The sequence below is a fragment of the Vanessa cardui genome, chromosome 20, assembly GCF_905220365.1.
Source record: "Vanessa cardui chromosome 20, ilVanCard2.1, whole genome shotgun sequence".
Classification (NCBI taxonomy): Eukaryota; Metazoa; Arthropoda; class Insecta; order Lepidoptera; family Nymphalidae; genus Vanessa; species Vanessa cardui.
In genome coordinates this window covers 6524955-6542176 of record NC_061142.1, presented here as the reverse complement: position 1 = coordinate 6542176, position 17222 = coordinate 6524955, and positions in this window count along the sequence as shown.

Sequence of the window (17222 nt, the reverse complement as noted above, 5' to 3'; positions counted from 1 at the left end):
ATTTATTTATTTTATTTTATTAACGCTGATCATTCATCGTGCTTTCATGATTGAATAGATATTTCTTGTAATAGGAGATTTACGGGCTATTCAGTATTAATATATCAATTTCAGGAAATGACAGTGAAATTGATTAAAGTTGATAAAATATAAATGTTTCGTGATATATTTGAAGTGAAATAATGTTTCGAATAAAGGTTTTTAAAATTATTAATTAAAATTGATCAATAAGTATAGCAGATGTAAGTTCATTCAGGAGATAGCTTTCTTTTGATATATTTGTCACATTCACAAATATATCAAAAAAAAGCTATCTCCTCCTTTTTCGAAGCCTGATTAAGTGGCGCATTACTGTTTCTTAATATTCATTGTCGTAATTCAAATTAAATTGATAATAAAAAAAAATACGAAAAAGTAAAGTAGTGAATAAGTTCCTAGTAGTAAGGTAATCTACTTACCTACCTAGCCTAAATAGTGAACCTAGAAATCCAGAGAGTAGGGAGGAGTGTAGTATCGCTTACTTCTGGGTATCGGATAAGCTTTGCATGGTTATAGCATTTTCAGAAGGACTAATATTTTACACAGTATTTATTTTTTCCAGTTATACCATAAATAGGATTTAATTTCTTTTCTTTACCTAATTTAGATGTAATTGTAAAATCCAAGGCTTTCACGAAGGCGTTGAATTAATTTTCTTATAAATCTTGTATAATATAGTAGCTATATAGCGCCAATAGCGCAATTACGGTTTGCGACCGTCTGGTATCGTTAAAAGGGCTTGGGCCAAGACAAGCTACCTTTGAGCTTAATTATGGTGGTAAATAGGTTTTAGTAATTCCTGAATTACCACCATTATTTAAAAGTTTATAAAACTATTTTTAACACTAATATTCTGTTGTAGTTATATTTCAGTTAAGTCTTATAACTCTTTAAATGATTTTTAAAAAGTAACAGCCTGTAAATTACCAATTGTTGGGCTAAGGCCTCTTCTTCAATTAAGGAGATAGTTTGGAAAATATTCCACCACGCTGTTCCAATGCATCAATTTCCACCAACCCGCATTGGAACAGCGTGGTGGAATATGTTCCAAACCTTCTCCTCAAAGGGAGAGGAGGCCTTTAGCCCAGCAGTGGGAATTTACAGGCTGTTGTTGTTGTTGTTGTTCCAATGCAGGTTGGTGAAATGCACATGTGGCAGAATTTCAATGAAATTAGACACATGTTTCCTCACGATGTTTTCCTTCACCACCGAGCACGAAATTAATTATAAACACAAATTAAGCACATATATACAGTGGTGCTTGCCCGGGTTTGAACCTGAAATCATCGATTAAGATGCACGCGTTCTAACCACTGGGCCATCTTAGCTCAATGTTTTGTAATATTGATTGATAATGATTTTTAATATTATACAAATTTATTACTAAGTATCGAACCGTAATGTATGTAAAAGTGTATTCGACTAAATTAGTTGGATATTAATTTTATAAGGCGTAGAGAATAACAATTGCTAAAAATTCAATTATGTTTGTGTTTGTATTTGTCATTGAATAAAATGAAATGTGTGAATTCTAAATTCAAAAAGTAAATTTCATTTCACTGCTAATAGTTTAGTTATTTGCATGTGTGCGAGTGTTTGCTGTTTAATTACTCTATACCAGAGCTTTTCACGCTATAGTTTCGGGTTAAAATTCCGAACTGTCATTTGATTGTGAGCGCCATTGAGGCTAATCCTACACAACACAGCCACTGTGGGTTAACAAAGCGCCTCGAAAGCCTAAACGTAATCCTCCAAACATGTGTTCGGACTATTTGCACTATTGTTGAACAACTGTAATTCCTATCGATGACCTTCCCTAATTACTTTTTATTACGTCATGAAAATAAATCAGTTCATTTGTTTTGCCGAAATAGAGTTTTTAGTTCACATTTTAATAGAAATACACGTTCAAGACCGTGTAAACACCATTGGATTTATTTGTTATTAGATTTAATGTTGTGTGAAAATACATGTGCCAAATACCAACATGTCTGAACACCAATCCATTTTAAAGTAGCTTGGTGTAATAGGCTCCAAACCATCTCCACAAGTAGAGCTTCCTCCACCATATGAAATCTTTTTGCCTTATAACAAGTTAACTTATACTACTTATTAGGTCAAATAAAAACACTATTTTCTTGACTTATTATTCAAGATTACGCTTCAACTAAGGTTTTATAACTAAACAATTGCTCATAACTATCTAAACAAGATTACAATTTTACGCGGAATACAAATAAATGACGTCATCGAAAGTTGATTTGGATTTTGGACTAAATATCGTTTGTGGTTTTACGCGCGATACGAAACAGATGACGTCATCAAAATTTGATGTCATTGAACAAAAACAAGAGCCTATAAATTTCCCACTGTTGGGTTAAGGCCTCCTCTCTCTTTGTGGAGAAGGTTTAAAACTTATTCCACCACGCTGTTCCAATGCGGGTTAGTGGAATATTGAATTTCTATTAAATTAAACACATGTAGGTTTCTTCACGATGTTTTCCTTCATCGCAGAGCACGAGATGAATTATATATACAAATTAAGCACATGATTAATCAGTGGTGCCTGGTTGGGTTTTGAACCCGCAATCATCGGTTAAGATGCACGCGTTCTAACCATTGGACCAAATCATTGATTGAATAAATATCATAACAGTCATTGCTGTTTTTAACGCAAGTCTGACTCAGACAAAATTAAAAAGTAATCAACTAGGAAATAATTGTCTGGACATAGTTTTGTACAATGCGGTCACGTAGTTCGAAGCCGACGCGTACACGACGCCATCATAAATAACACTAATGACATCCGACTGCTCAGAGCTTCGAAAAAATAGTATCATCTGAAGTTACCAAATCGATGTACGAACTCGGCATTTCCATTACAGAAAAGAAATTAAACGGTTCGGAACGGTAACAAATGCTTATCTTTTAATGGTTTCAGTTTTCGAAACGTATACCCTATTCATCGTGGTTAAGGAAATTATTTTATCGTACACGTACGCTTATAGAGCCGGTGGAAAGAGAGGGTATATTATTGAATTTCTTTTTCATACTTATTAAGAAAATGAATACGTGCATTTGAAATAAGTCGCAATTTTCAAATGAATTAAGCAAGTGTATCATCTGGTATAATGTCAATAGAGATCAAAATTCTAAAATAATCTAAAAATATATACCAAATAAGTGTTAAGTACATAATACAAATTTAGAAAACCGATTTTTGTTACCAGTAGAAAAAAATAAAATGAGAGTTGGAAAAACATAAAATTTGTTCGAATATCAAACATACATTTAAGTTACAAGAAAGTCTAAAAAACAGAAAGGGTAATTGGTATAATAAAATTTAATTTAATTACGCCTCCTTAATTTAAGAGGATTGTACTTCGACCATTTGAGGGGTAGGTCAAGTATTTATTCTATTAAGTTCATTGAATTGTACTACAGCACCTCTTATGGAATAAAGTGATTATGGGTTCAAATTCAGCCACTGTATTTCCGTAATATGCGTTTATAATTAATGTCGTGCTCAGCGTTTCAATGAAATTTTGTCAAATATTTATCCACCAACCCGCATTGGAGCAACGTGATGGAATTAACTCCCAATTTACCGCAAGGGGGGGGGGGTTACTACAACAGTTGGATAAAGGTTATTTTCAACCGACTTCCAAAAGGAGGAGGTTATCAATTCGTCTGTATTTTTTTTTTTTTTTTTTTTTATGTTTGTTACCTCATAACTTTTTACTGGGTGGACCGATTTTGATAATTTTTTTTTTGTTTGAAAGGTAGTGCTTCCCGTGGGGTCCCATTTTTTTTATTTTTTTTCCGATGATGGTATCCATATGAAAACGACATAAGTCTTAAATTTGCATTATGTATATGCGCGACAAATAGGTGAATAACTGAAAATCACGTTAACCAATTTTGATAATTCTTTTTTTATTATAAAATATATACTTCAAGGGTAATTTGGTGAAAGTTTGGTAAGGTTCTGAGCACAGGATTCATGACAAAGTGACGGAACGGAAGGGAACGGAACAATTCTGAGGAGCACGTTAGCGATACTCAATCGAATCTTTTATTTATAGGTTATTTGGATATTTGAGTCACCTTCCGTAATGTGGTTATGTTTATGTAATTATCATAGTCGAATATTATAATCAACTAGCTACCCACCCCGGCTTCGCACGGGTGCAATACTGATACTAAATATACTACAGAATTTGTTTATTTACGACATCACATCGCAAACTTCTAAAATTATCAGTGTTTCTTTACTATATTGTTAGATTGTTGTTTTGATAGATATACTGTAGGGTTTTATTGGCTGACACCGACTCCAAATATAACAATAATTATAACTACATGATATAATCGTTAATCGACTTTTAAGTAGTCTAATATTTTTCATTTCATTTAACTTAGGAAGACTCTAAAAAATATGTTGAATACGCAATTATTTTTATTACTTTTTCGTGCATATTCATTTGTTTTAAAATAGTGTTTTGTTTGAAGTCGGTTTTTCTTTTTGTTAAAATTTTTATTTATAGACGGTATAGTAGTAGATTTTCAATGTTATTTCATTCTTGATCATCCTGTCTTTATCCCAATTTTACTTCTGATTTTTGATTGATATCTTTACTTGAGATTTTTACTTGGATTGGATCGGCGCATCATACATTCATGAACCACACTTCTTTTTCGTCTTTCCAGCCATATATATAATTTTTCACACAATCCATTTTCTCATCCATATCTTTTGTCGACTTGTTATTATATGCTATTCATTAAAATTATTAGTCATCGAGTAAATCGAGAATCTTTCTCGTAAATCACATTTATAATGTATTTACTAATATTATAAATACGAAAGTAACTCTGTCTGTTACGTTTAAACCGCTGCACCGTTTTAGATTAAATTTGGTATGGAGATAGTTTGAGTCTCGGCAAACGTCATAGGCCTTTTTTGTAATATACCCCTAAGATCGGGTAAATATGGTTGAAGATTTGTGTGCTATGGGTAAAGTTTTATCAATTTCGCGCGAGTAAAGTCAAAAAGTTCAGCTAGTATGTTTTAAGTCGTTAGCAACATGAAATATTTAAATATCTAATTATGTTATATACGATATTGTAATCCGCTTACAATAACGAAAACATTATATATAACGTCATTTAAATTTTTTTTTATCATAGAAGTCGTTAAATCTTTATTAACATAAGAATTAACAACATTAAATGCTTAAATATATATATATATACAAATATGAACTAAAACTAGTTACTGTATAAATCTTGACCGCGTGGAATGGTGGCAAGAATGCTAGCAGCATTTCCCCGTTGAATCGCAATTCCGATCCTCTGGGCAAAAAACGAACCAGCCCTCCTGTCACCAGTGGAGGCAATGAGGCGAGGTGTTATACTTTTGATGAAGCTTTTTGCACCACTACTCCAAGGGCCAAGCGTTTCGACATCATTTAAAATAATTGTGTATTTGTTTTTAGAAAGACTTAATACAATTTTCTTTATCTTCGGCAATAATTGTTATTTACGATTATAATTTACTAGTCGTTCCTCCCGACTTCGTACGGGTAATATTCTAACAAATTTAACACTTGAAGATGAAAGTTCTAAAATAGGGTGCATGAAAGGTAGACTAACTTAGTAAGTGGTAGTGCCACGCTGTATACCTTCGGGTTACAGCCGAATGGGCCGGCACGCCCGGGGAAGTACCACTCTCTCACTTAAAATCGGCGTAAAGTGGTAGGTATGCTACCGCGTTTCGCCCGGTAAGTGAGAGTTCCGGAGGCCCAATCCCCCTCCCCCCCAAAACTTGATGGTTGTGCAGAATATGGTTAAATTACCCCAGGAGGGTACCACCAGCGACAGCGGTGGAGAATCCCTCTCTGGGCATCCATGCTCAGGACATACACCACCTGAGCAGGGATGCCCAGGCTGCCCTCCGAATTCTGGGGGGGGCAATTTTGCGCTCGCCACTGTTCGAGGCAAGCGGAGCAGGCATCATAAGGCAACCCCTACCACCCTCGCTGTGGACTTCTGCAACATAAGGGGACTCAACTCTAACCTCAACGCCGTTCACTACCATCTGGAAACGGCGAAGCCGGCCTTGCTCTTTCTAACCGAGACCCAGATATCTTCTCCTGCCGATACGACTTTTCTTTCGTACCCTGGGTACAAATTGGAACATTCCTTTGTGCCAGCTGGGGTATGCGTTTACGTCAGAGATGATATCTGTTCTCGACGCTTCGGCAGCCTTGAAGGACAGGACCTATCGATTATCTGGCTGCGTGTAGACTGAGATGACCATCCGTGAATCTATGCGTGCCTTTATAGGTCCCATAGCGGTAATGCCGAAACCGACCGACTGGTTGAGCACGTCCAATTGGCTACAGATTCCGTGCTGCAGCAGATTCCATCCGCAGAGATCATTATTCTGGGCGACTTTAATGCCCATCACGCTGAATGGCTCGGCTCACGCACCACCGATCATGCGGGTAGATCTGTTCTGGACTTCGCTCTAGCATATGATCTGACACAACTGGTCAACTCGCCAACGCGAGTACCGGATGTGGAGGATCATACACCTTCCCTGTTGGACCTTCTGCTGACTTCGCATCCGGATGGCTATCAGGTTACCGTCGATCCCCCTCTGGGCTCGTCGGACCACTGTCTCGTCCGGAGTATAGTGCCGGTTATGCGGTACTCACGGCCTCGCTTTGTTGGGTGCCGCCGAGTATGGCACTACAAGTCAGCAGATTGGGATGGGATGCGGTCTTTTTTTGCATCTTACCCATGGGGGCAGATTTGTTTCTCGCCGGATGATCCGAACGCTGCTGCTGACTCTGTTGCCGATGTGGTGCTTCAGGGTATGGAACTATTCATTCCTTACTCTGCAGTACCCATCGGTGGCAAGTCCCAGCCTTGGTTTGGTCGCTTCTGCAAAACGGCATCACGCCGAAAGTGGGAACGCTATCAAACCTGGGCTAATGCATCTGCGTCTCGTGATGTAAATACCAGCGCATTCAAAAAAGAATATAACTCTGCCTCTAGGTCCCTCAAAAACGTGATTGCTAGGGCGAAGACGGAGTACATTGGCAGAATTGGCGAGAGACTGGTGCGCCTCCCTTCAGGAACACGTGCGTTCTGGTCTCTCGCTAAGGCTGTCTTAGGGAATTTCTGTCAGCCTTCGTTTCCATCTCTGCACAGGGACGGTGAGTCATTGGCCCATACCGCGAAAGAGAAAGCTGATCTTTTAGGCTCTCTCTTCGCGTCGAACTCGACTCTGGATGACCAAGGAAAGCCTCCACCGACAATTCCGCGGTGTGATACCACGATGCCGGAGGTTAAATTCCAGCAAAGTGCAGTTCGCAAAGCACTTCTTTCCTTGGATATTCATAAGTCGAGTGGACCTGATGGCATCCCTCCAATCGTGCTACGGACATGTGCTCCCGAGTTGGCACCGGTCTTAACGCGTCTTTTCCGGCAATCCTACACATTAGGCGTCGTCCCGAACTCCTGGAAGACAGCTTTGGTGCACCCGATCCCTAAAAAAGGCAACCGCTCAGATCCGTCCAATTATAGACCTATAGCCATCACCTCCTTGCTCTCCAAGGTAATGGAGTCCCTTATTAACTGCCAGCTCCTGCGGTACCTAGAGGAGAATCAGCTGATTAGTGACCGCCAGTACGGTTTCCGTCGGGGTCGCTCAGCCGGTGATCTTCTAGTTTACCTTACTCACAGGTGGTTAGCAGCCAGCTTGGACATAGCGAAGGCCTTCGATCGTGTATGGCACAAAGCGCTTCTTTCGAAGCTTCCTTCCTATGGGCTTCCCGGGAAATTATGCAATTGGATTACCAGCTTTTTGGCAGATCGGAGCATTAAGGTCGTTGTCGACGGTGCATGCTCTGACTTAATATTCGTCAATGCTGGTGTTCCACAAGGCTGCGTTCTATCACCCACTCTGTTTCTTCTGCATATCAATGATTTGTTGCAAATCGGGAACATTCATTGCTATGCAGACGACAGTACCGTTGACACCTTATACACCGGCCGCGCTAATATTTCTCTGGAAAACGTCGAAGAGAACCGGATCAAACTTGTGTCTGAAATCGAATCTTCGTTAAACGAAGTCTCGAATTGGGGCCGACTAAATCTAGTCCATTTCAACCCCAAAAAGACGCAAGTTTGCGCGTTAACCGCTAAAAAAACACCATTTGTCGTATCTCCACAATTTGAGAACATTCCGATAGCCGCTACAGGTAGTATCGGAATACTTGGCGTTGATATTTCGAGCCTCGTTCAGTTCCGCGGTCAATTGGAAGGCAAAGCCAAATTGGCTTCAAAAAAGCTGGGTGTGCTCAGCAAAGCGAGACAGTATTTCACGTCGGCCCATCGCCTAAAACTTTACAAGGCGCAAATTCAGCCTCACATGGAGTACTGCTCTCACCTCTGGGCGGGTGCTCCCCAGTACCAACTCCTTCCATTTGACCGCATTTTCGATCTCCTTGATCCTTTGGCTTTGCGTAGAGATGTTGGATCACTCTGCATCTTCTACCGAATTTTTCACGGGGAATGTTCCGAGGAATTGTTCGGATTAATCCCGGCTGCTGAATTTCACCTTCGGACATCTCGCCAAAACTCTAAGTTTCACCCGCACCACCTTGATGTCCGAAAATCCACAACAGCGCGATTTCTCAGACATTTTCTGCCTCGCACAACTACTTTGTGGAACCAGCTTTCACCGGCGGTTTTTCCGAACCGATACGACATGGGAACCTTCAAGAAAAGAGCGTACTCCTTTCTTAAAGGCCGGCAACGCACCTGCAAGCCCCCTGGTGTTGCAGATGTCCATGGGCGGTGGTAGTCACTTTTCATCAGGTGAGCCTCCTGCTAGTTTGCCACCTATGCCATAAAAAAAAAAAAAAAAATTTCAAGTCAACCCGACCTATACTTTCCGGTAAACTTATTAATGAGAGTTTATTCGTAATATAACACTTGAATATTCATTTACTTGTAGGTACTCCTGTTTTCTTTATATCTCATTTAACTTAGATTGAATACCAAAACAAAACAAGATTTAAAATTAACTTGGTTATTTTCTTTATTACCGTTATTAAATACGGGATATTTACCATGTTTTATTTTGTTAAATTTTTAGTTTGTGGAAATTATGTCTTGTTCTCATGAACCAGACATTCGTAGATAATGTCGAAATATCGAGCTCTACCAATTAAAATAAAAACATGGTAAATATTTCGTATTTAATAATTGTAATAATAAAAACAAAACAGTTACACAGTGCTGGATTTAGATTGAGTTTAACCGGAAAATATAGTTGTTGACGCATGGTTTTACACGCGTCAACAACTATAATATATAGAATAATAAACATGTGTGAGATCGCGTATACGTTGATCCAAGTTTTTTCTACATAAATCTATATTTTATAAAGTAGTGCTCAGGTAGGTACTTCAAGACGTTAAGAAAGTAATAAATAGTTTTAAGTTAGATAATTACAACTTCGCCATGATTGAAACCATATAAATGCTACTTTATGTTTAACGTATAAGACTTGTACTTATAAAATAATTTTGTTGCACTTGTTTATATATGGTTATAGTAACACGAATTATAAAATTGAGTACCTACTTAACTTCGTCGTATTACATTTCTAATAACTTACTGGTCAAAACACACATTTCCTTTCAATATACGTGTATCAAGACCAATGAAATGTTGTCGCTGGAATCAGACAGGAACCAGACAATCCTAACAAACGAGCACTCACACATCTACACTTCATCCAACACAATTGTGTCAAATGACACAATAGATCAATGTCAAAGTGCACACAATTGTAGAACGTGAAATGGTATCGTTTACGACTTTATACAATATAAAAAAGAGTATTAGTTATCATAATTTAATGACATACTGCAAAATTTTGTAGTATAATACATCACGATAAACTACATGCAAAATATATACAGTTACTTGATATTAATTGATATTTTAAAAATTACTTTATAATAATCAACATTATTATTATTGTATAGTATAAAACGAAGTCGCTTACCACTGTCTGTTCCTATGTATGCTTAGATTTTTAAAATTACGAAACGGATTTTGATGCATTTTTTTTAATAGATACAGTGATTGAATAGGAAGGTTTTTGTATTTATAATAAATTGTTAGTAAAGAAACACTGTTAATTTTAAGAGCTTCTAATGTGATGTCGTAAATAAAATACATTCCATAGTATATTTAGTATCAGAGGTGCACCCGTGCGATGCCGGGGCGGTCACTAGTACTTAATAATATAATCAACACACACTTAACAATGTACTTTCTACGCGACGTTTACATATTTTCAACATAATGGAGAAAAGTGTAAATTATGATTGGCTTTCAATGAATTTTAATAGTCTATCTCTATCATGGCGTTCCACCAAACTTTTGAAGATTGTTATCCAATAACACATAATTTGAACATGACGTTATGAATCAACAACAATAGTATCGACGCGATATAAAAAAACGTGATCAAACAATTTCTTATTAATACCCAAACTGTACAGTTTGTACAATTTTTTTTTACATATGATGCTCAAATGACGTGACAAAATTGGTCTTAACGTCGTACCAAGTCCCCAGAGCCGTTGAACGTCTACGCGTTGTGAGTTCCAGATTCACGCGAACAGATTCACTAACTTCCTCTATTGCGTGTTGCGTCCGACAAGCGATGGATCTTGGCGTATGACAATGTCAAACCAGTTTTTTTTTAAATCTCTTCAACCAGTTTTTTATTAAAATTGTGTTTGGAAACTCTGCAATCCATATTTTACTCAAAATGTTGCACATTTTTCTCTATCTCATCAGTTTTTATCTATATTTTTGGTTAATTTTTTCAGTCAGTTATTTCTGAAAAAAATAATTTCCTTATTTAGTAACATAAAATATGATAGATACCTGTTATATATTGTATTTAAACGAGATTTAAAGAAAAAAAGTTTTATACGATTTTTTTTCCTCTCTAACCGGCCAGTAACTATTTTACGCTCTTTAAAATTAATTCTTTGTTAATTTTTTCAATTTAGTAATTTGTAATGAAAGAATTTTTAAGTTTTGTGCACATTTAAGACCTTAAGTGTTCAAAATTAGACCACATCCGATTTATTATGCGCAGTTATCGTTCAATAATTACTAAGACAAAAATTAGCTTACGCTAATAATATGTAAAATAAATAATTAGTCTTATTTAATTTAGAATTTAATGTTTCTGTGGATCACATATTGCTGAAAACATATTATAAGCCTTTTTAATTGGGTGTCTAAATAAATTGTAGAACGATTTAGATTATTAATAATTATTTTATTCTATTATTTATTTTACATAAAATGTTACTAATTATTATTCAAAATTTAGTTGAAATTAATGAATTATTATTCACAGATTCTATTTTTATAAATAGGGTTATCTTTTTTGCGAAATAAGCTTTATTAAATTATTTTACACTTATTTAAATGTTTATGTATTTTGTTTTGAATAGAATATTTTCGCATTCGACTAAAAATATAACTTTCAGAATGCGTTGAATCGAGTTAAAAACTTAAACGAAGTCACGTTTAACTGTTAGTAATAGACAACTTTGAGATATTATATAAACTTCTTCGGACCGTAGTAGAATAACCTCAGTCGTAGTATTGTCACGTACATGCCTTTGGGTATCAACGTAAGACTGTTTATTGTATAATAGAATACTTAGAAATATTTACAATACTACGTATAATATTCGCATTAACCTAGATGGTCTATTGGATGGAACACGTGAATCTGAAGTTGTTCTTCATAAAAATGCGTGATTTGGCTGAAAAATTGCCGTATACTTATCCATCACACTACATTATGGTTTAACGTTTGTCGTAATAAAATAATCTCCAAACCCATGTTTTCAAAACCTTTAGACCGACTGTGGTGGACCGACTCCACTGTAGACCGTAGATGGGTTTTTCATGGGTTTCAGTACTTTTATTCTCATCAATTTGTAATTAAACAATAACCCTGTGTCTCTCATTACATAGCATTGTGCTTGATTTTCAGCACCCCTCCTCCCTGCCCACTGCAATACGAAAATCAATTTCATCTTGAATTATAACATAAATAAAGTTGCATTATTTATCCTTAGAATACATAAAGACTTTTTTATAAATTAAATTAAGACGAAATTTGTAATAGAAGCCCAGTTACTATATTCAAAGAACAAAACATGTTGTTGATGGGGTGGGTGGATGGGTTGTAGGCCTCATGGGGATCAGTAGACATAAATACAAAGAAGAAGAGGTTGCTCCGTCTTGTTCACTGAAAACGCTACTGATGCAGTTACTTACTGGACGTAGCTGTTCCAGTAAGTACCTTCACGGGATGGTTAGTTGATAAGTATCAACTTCCATCGTTATAAAGAAACCAATACTAGGGACATAACTTGTGAATATTCGAGGTTGATGACACATTGACGATGTAAGTAAATATTAATACATGGCCAATGTATATGTGGGTTGGTGACCAATTGTCAAGAGTTGGTGACCAATAGCCAAGACAAATTTGCGCCAATGTATAATAAAAAATGTGTCTAAGTGTCATTGTGTAATACAAAATCAAAAAACAATGCGAGAGGACTCGAATTGCACTAAGCTAACAAGATGTTACGCTAGATCAAGATTCAAGTCTCGCGTTCCCCCGCCTCTCGCTGTGGAAACAAAATCACAACTTTGGTTTTAGTTGGCTATTTGATTACCAACTTACTTGACTCTAACTCCACTAACACCTTTGTTACGTAACTAATTGCTCGAAATGAGGAAGTCGTATTGTTTAACCATTTCCAAATGGTTCTTTATACCTATATATTTATCTAAAATCTGTACTAATTTTATAATTATGTTATTTTTCTGTATATTCGGCTTGGAGAGGGTTTGGAACTTATTTCACCACGCTGCTTCGATGGGTTGGGTTGGTAGATACAAATGTGGAAAAAGAAAATATAGAAATCATGCTAGTTTCCTCACGCTGCTTTCCTTCACCGGTGACCTCGAGATATATTTTATCCATATTCTATAATTCACAATAATTAATGATATAAATAACGAATATTTTTTTTTCACTAATGTGCCTTAAATCAAGTTTCTTCAGGTTTGTAAAACAAGTACTAACATGGAAAAATACTTGGTATAAAAAAAAACTAAGATCAAAAAAATATATGAAGCCTTCTTTGGCGTGATACATTTCAGGTAAGACGATTAAGTGTGTGGATGTTCGATTCATTTACAAATTTGTTCTAACTATAAACATTACATTGTAGTATTAAAATACACACACAGTCAAATATAAATCTTAAGTGATTCGGATTTCTGGCTATTAACGCTTATAAGTCTGTATTGTGTAAAATCATGTAAAAATTTATAGTAAGCCTTTACATGCTAATGGAGTCTTTATATCTGTCTGTTTCAGTAATACCGAATGGGTATTGGAAACAAGGTGAAAATTCGTTAGCCTCTTACTTACCTCGTACGAACCAGCTGATAGGTAGGAAAGGTTTACCAGCCAACCGTTGAAAGCTTTAAATCATTGAAAAAAGAATTTATGATTTATAACGTTTTCAGTAAGTAATATTGTTAAAGATAAGGCTGTACGACTTTTGGTTTATATTATAATAAAAAAATAATAGCTTCATCCATCAACAACAACAACAATCAACAGCCTGTAAATCCCCAATGTTGGGCTAAAGGCCTCCTCTCCCTTTAAGGAGAAGGTTTGGAACATATTCCACCACTCTGTTCCAATGCGGGTTGGTGGAATACACATGTGGCAGAATTTCTATGTAATTTGTCACATGCAAGTTTCCTCACGATGTTTTCCTTCACCGCTGAGCACCAGATGAATTATTAAGACAAAAACAAAGAAAGAATCAGCGGTGCTTGCCTTGGTTTGAACCCGCAATCATCGGTTAAGATGCACGCGTTTTAACCACTGGGCCATCTTTGCTTCATCCATACTAATATTATAAATATGTGATTTAATGGAATTGGTACATATACATACATTGGTACACATATAGTCTAGAGCATGAGAAAGGATATAGGACACTTTTTAATTAGAAAAAAGTGTTGTAAGCAAAGAGGTCATCGAGGCAATATTCATATTTTCTAGGCGAGCAAAGCCGTGGGTAACAGCTAGTTAAACAATATTGTATTAAGTATCATCTCTTAATTTTATATTTATTTAACAATTGAAATTAATGATTTCATGATTCGAATTAATAACTGGTGAAATTTAACTATGGAATATTATAATATGAACGTGTATTTCGCCCGAGGCAGCATTCAAATCGGAAACTAGGTGTTAATTATAAAGTTACCTTTACGTGTTTATACAATGATTGTCACTGATTGTATCAAATTAATGAACAGTTTTGTGAATATATTATGACACAGCTGTAAGTATTAATTTCCTTTATATTGAAAACAATGTATATATTATCTAATAATATTATTAAAATGATAATATCACGTGGATAAATACTTTGGTGGTAGAGCTTTGTGCAATCCCACCTGGGTAGGTACCACCCACTCATCAGATATTCTATCGCTAAACAACAGTACGCAGTATTGTTGTGTGTGTTTGAAGGGTGAGTGATCCAGTGTAACTACAGGCACAAGGGACATAGCATCTTAGTTCCCAATGTTGGTGGCGCATTGACGATGTAAGGAATAGTTAATATTTCTTACAGCGTCATTGTGTATGGGTGATGGTGATCACTTACCATCAGGTGGCCTATATGCTCGTCCGCCATCCTACTCCATAAAAAATATAATGAACTTGATGAATCACTTATAAGAAAATGATTTCCGAACTTACAGCTGGTTAGTATATGTTTTCTCATTGAAATCTAATAGAATTTTCACATTTTATTTTTCATCAAAAACATCGTGCTTACTCCCTACGCTAAGTAAATGTACTCAATCATTTGAAGGGATGAACGAAGGCAACACTCAACTATTATTTTCCAAAAGGCATATAAAAATGTGAATAATCTGATTACAGGTTTTAAATCCAAAGTTATAGTTTAGTTGATTAGTAGTCTTTTGGTTACAGAGAATTTGAACATATAACAAATAAATTGTACAGGAAGGACACCAATGCTTATTTTTATAAGATCGCAATTTAAATAGAATAAGTTATATACAGGCAACACACGACGCATGATGTGAAACATAGCTTTACGATCACAATATTTTTCAGCTCATTTTGGCTATTTTTATTGTTACCTTACCTACCGTTGCAAACATAATTTATTGGAAATGAAATAGAAACTTAAAGGAATATCAAAATAGTGCCAAAACAATCCTCCGTACACCAAATGTGAAATTTGATCTTATTGTATCTTCTGTAATTAAAAAAAAACGGACGGCGATCGGACAATTTATTAGGTGTTATTTAATTTCTACTAATAAACAGCCAAAAACCTTTTGAGATTTGAAACAATGTTCTTTTTTCAAAATGTCAATTATATTAGTAAGATGTATCAGTAATTGGGACCTACAAGAACGGTATGCAAAACAACAAGAATAAAGATTTATGTAGGAAGTATGACAAATACAAATAACGTTATACAATTTTATAAATACAAACCAACTACTCCGCTAGGGACGAAACTTGTATACAACTCATTTAGCCTTGTTAGGGACAAATTTAAATTACACACTTTTCTCGCTCAAATTGAATTTGCAATAAACAAAACCGTGTTCTTGGAGTACGAAAAGATAAACCGAGATTGCCAGAGAGCAATTAAAACTTTACCTTGGAACTAACTTCGTTAGCTAGTGTTTCCCAAGGAGAGATTATAAGCGCGCTAAGAAATATGTCGACTATTACTTTTAAAGGAAGCCCCCGGTCAGATCGCTCGACTGGTAAATTAATGGCTTATGAAGAATTGATAGTACACACTGTTATGTTTTATTTACTAATTAAATACATATTGTCAATAAAAGTTATTTGTGTTGTCTTATTGTTGATGATTTTCGAAAGAATTTTAATTGGGAATTTTATGTGATTATGTTCCTTTATATCTATTAAATATTTTTTTCTGTGTCCAAGACAAAAGTTTATAATCCATATTTGTGGATATGATTTTGTACAAGCTAGTATAGTAGGTAATACCTACACATTAGATGTTCCACCAAACTGCAATACTTTGTATTATTGTGTTTCGGTTTGAAGAGTGAGTGAGCCAGTATAAAAAATGATTAATATTTTTGTCTGGGCATACTGTGCGTATGCCCAGTTATCCGTATCATAAATATTCCAGTAGAAATGAATTTGTGAGCAAACATCTATGATGTTTTTTTTTTTTAATTTAAATATGTGTCCACTTAAGAGAAACTAAAAAATGTCACGTTTTTCCACGACGTCACGCATAAGCATCCGTGGAGGTAATGTGCTACATAAAATTTGTGATTGTAAACAAGGTAAGAACTCATTATCTTACGTTATGAGTCTTCTACGTGACTTACCTTTGTTAAGGTAAAAACTGTTTATAAGTAACATTTTACGAAGCTATCGTTTAAATTAGATGTTTGAATTTAAGATTATTTTACTTTTTTTTATATAAATATATCTAAAGTTTATATTAACAAAAAATAATTAGTTCAGATTAGTTACACGTTGATAATTTCAGAGGGAGAATTAGTATTAATCATAGTTTGATTATTTTTCATGAAGTTCGTGCTGACAATTATTGTGATTTTTGTGATAATATTTTTGTTTATTTGTAGTAGAATGACACTAGACGCTACCCTGTGTGTATTAAAACGTGCTGACACGTTGATGCATCACTTCTTACAGTAACCTCTAGACTCTAATCTAAGTTCTAGCTTAACCGTGTATTTTTTTAACTCTATTTGGAAATTAAATAATTGTAAACGGAAAATTTACAAAGCATCTTTATTTATGATATTCATTATCACGCCCACCATAGAGAATAAAAACCAAGAATTTTTTAAAGGCCCTTCTGATCCGATAAATATAACTTTTATAATATATAGCTTTTCAGGCTTTATCATTCACCAATAATGTCTTAAGTAGTCTTAATTTATTATAAAATGTGTTTTTGGTT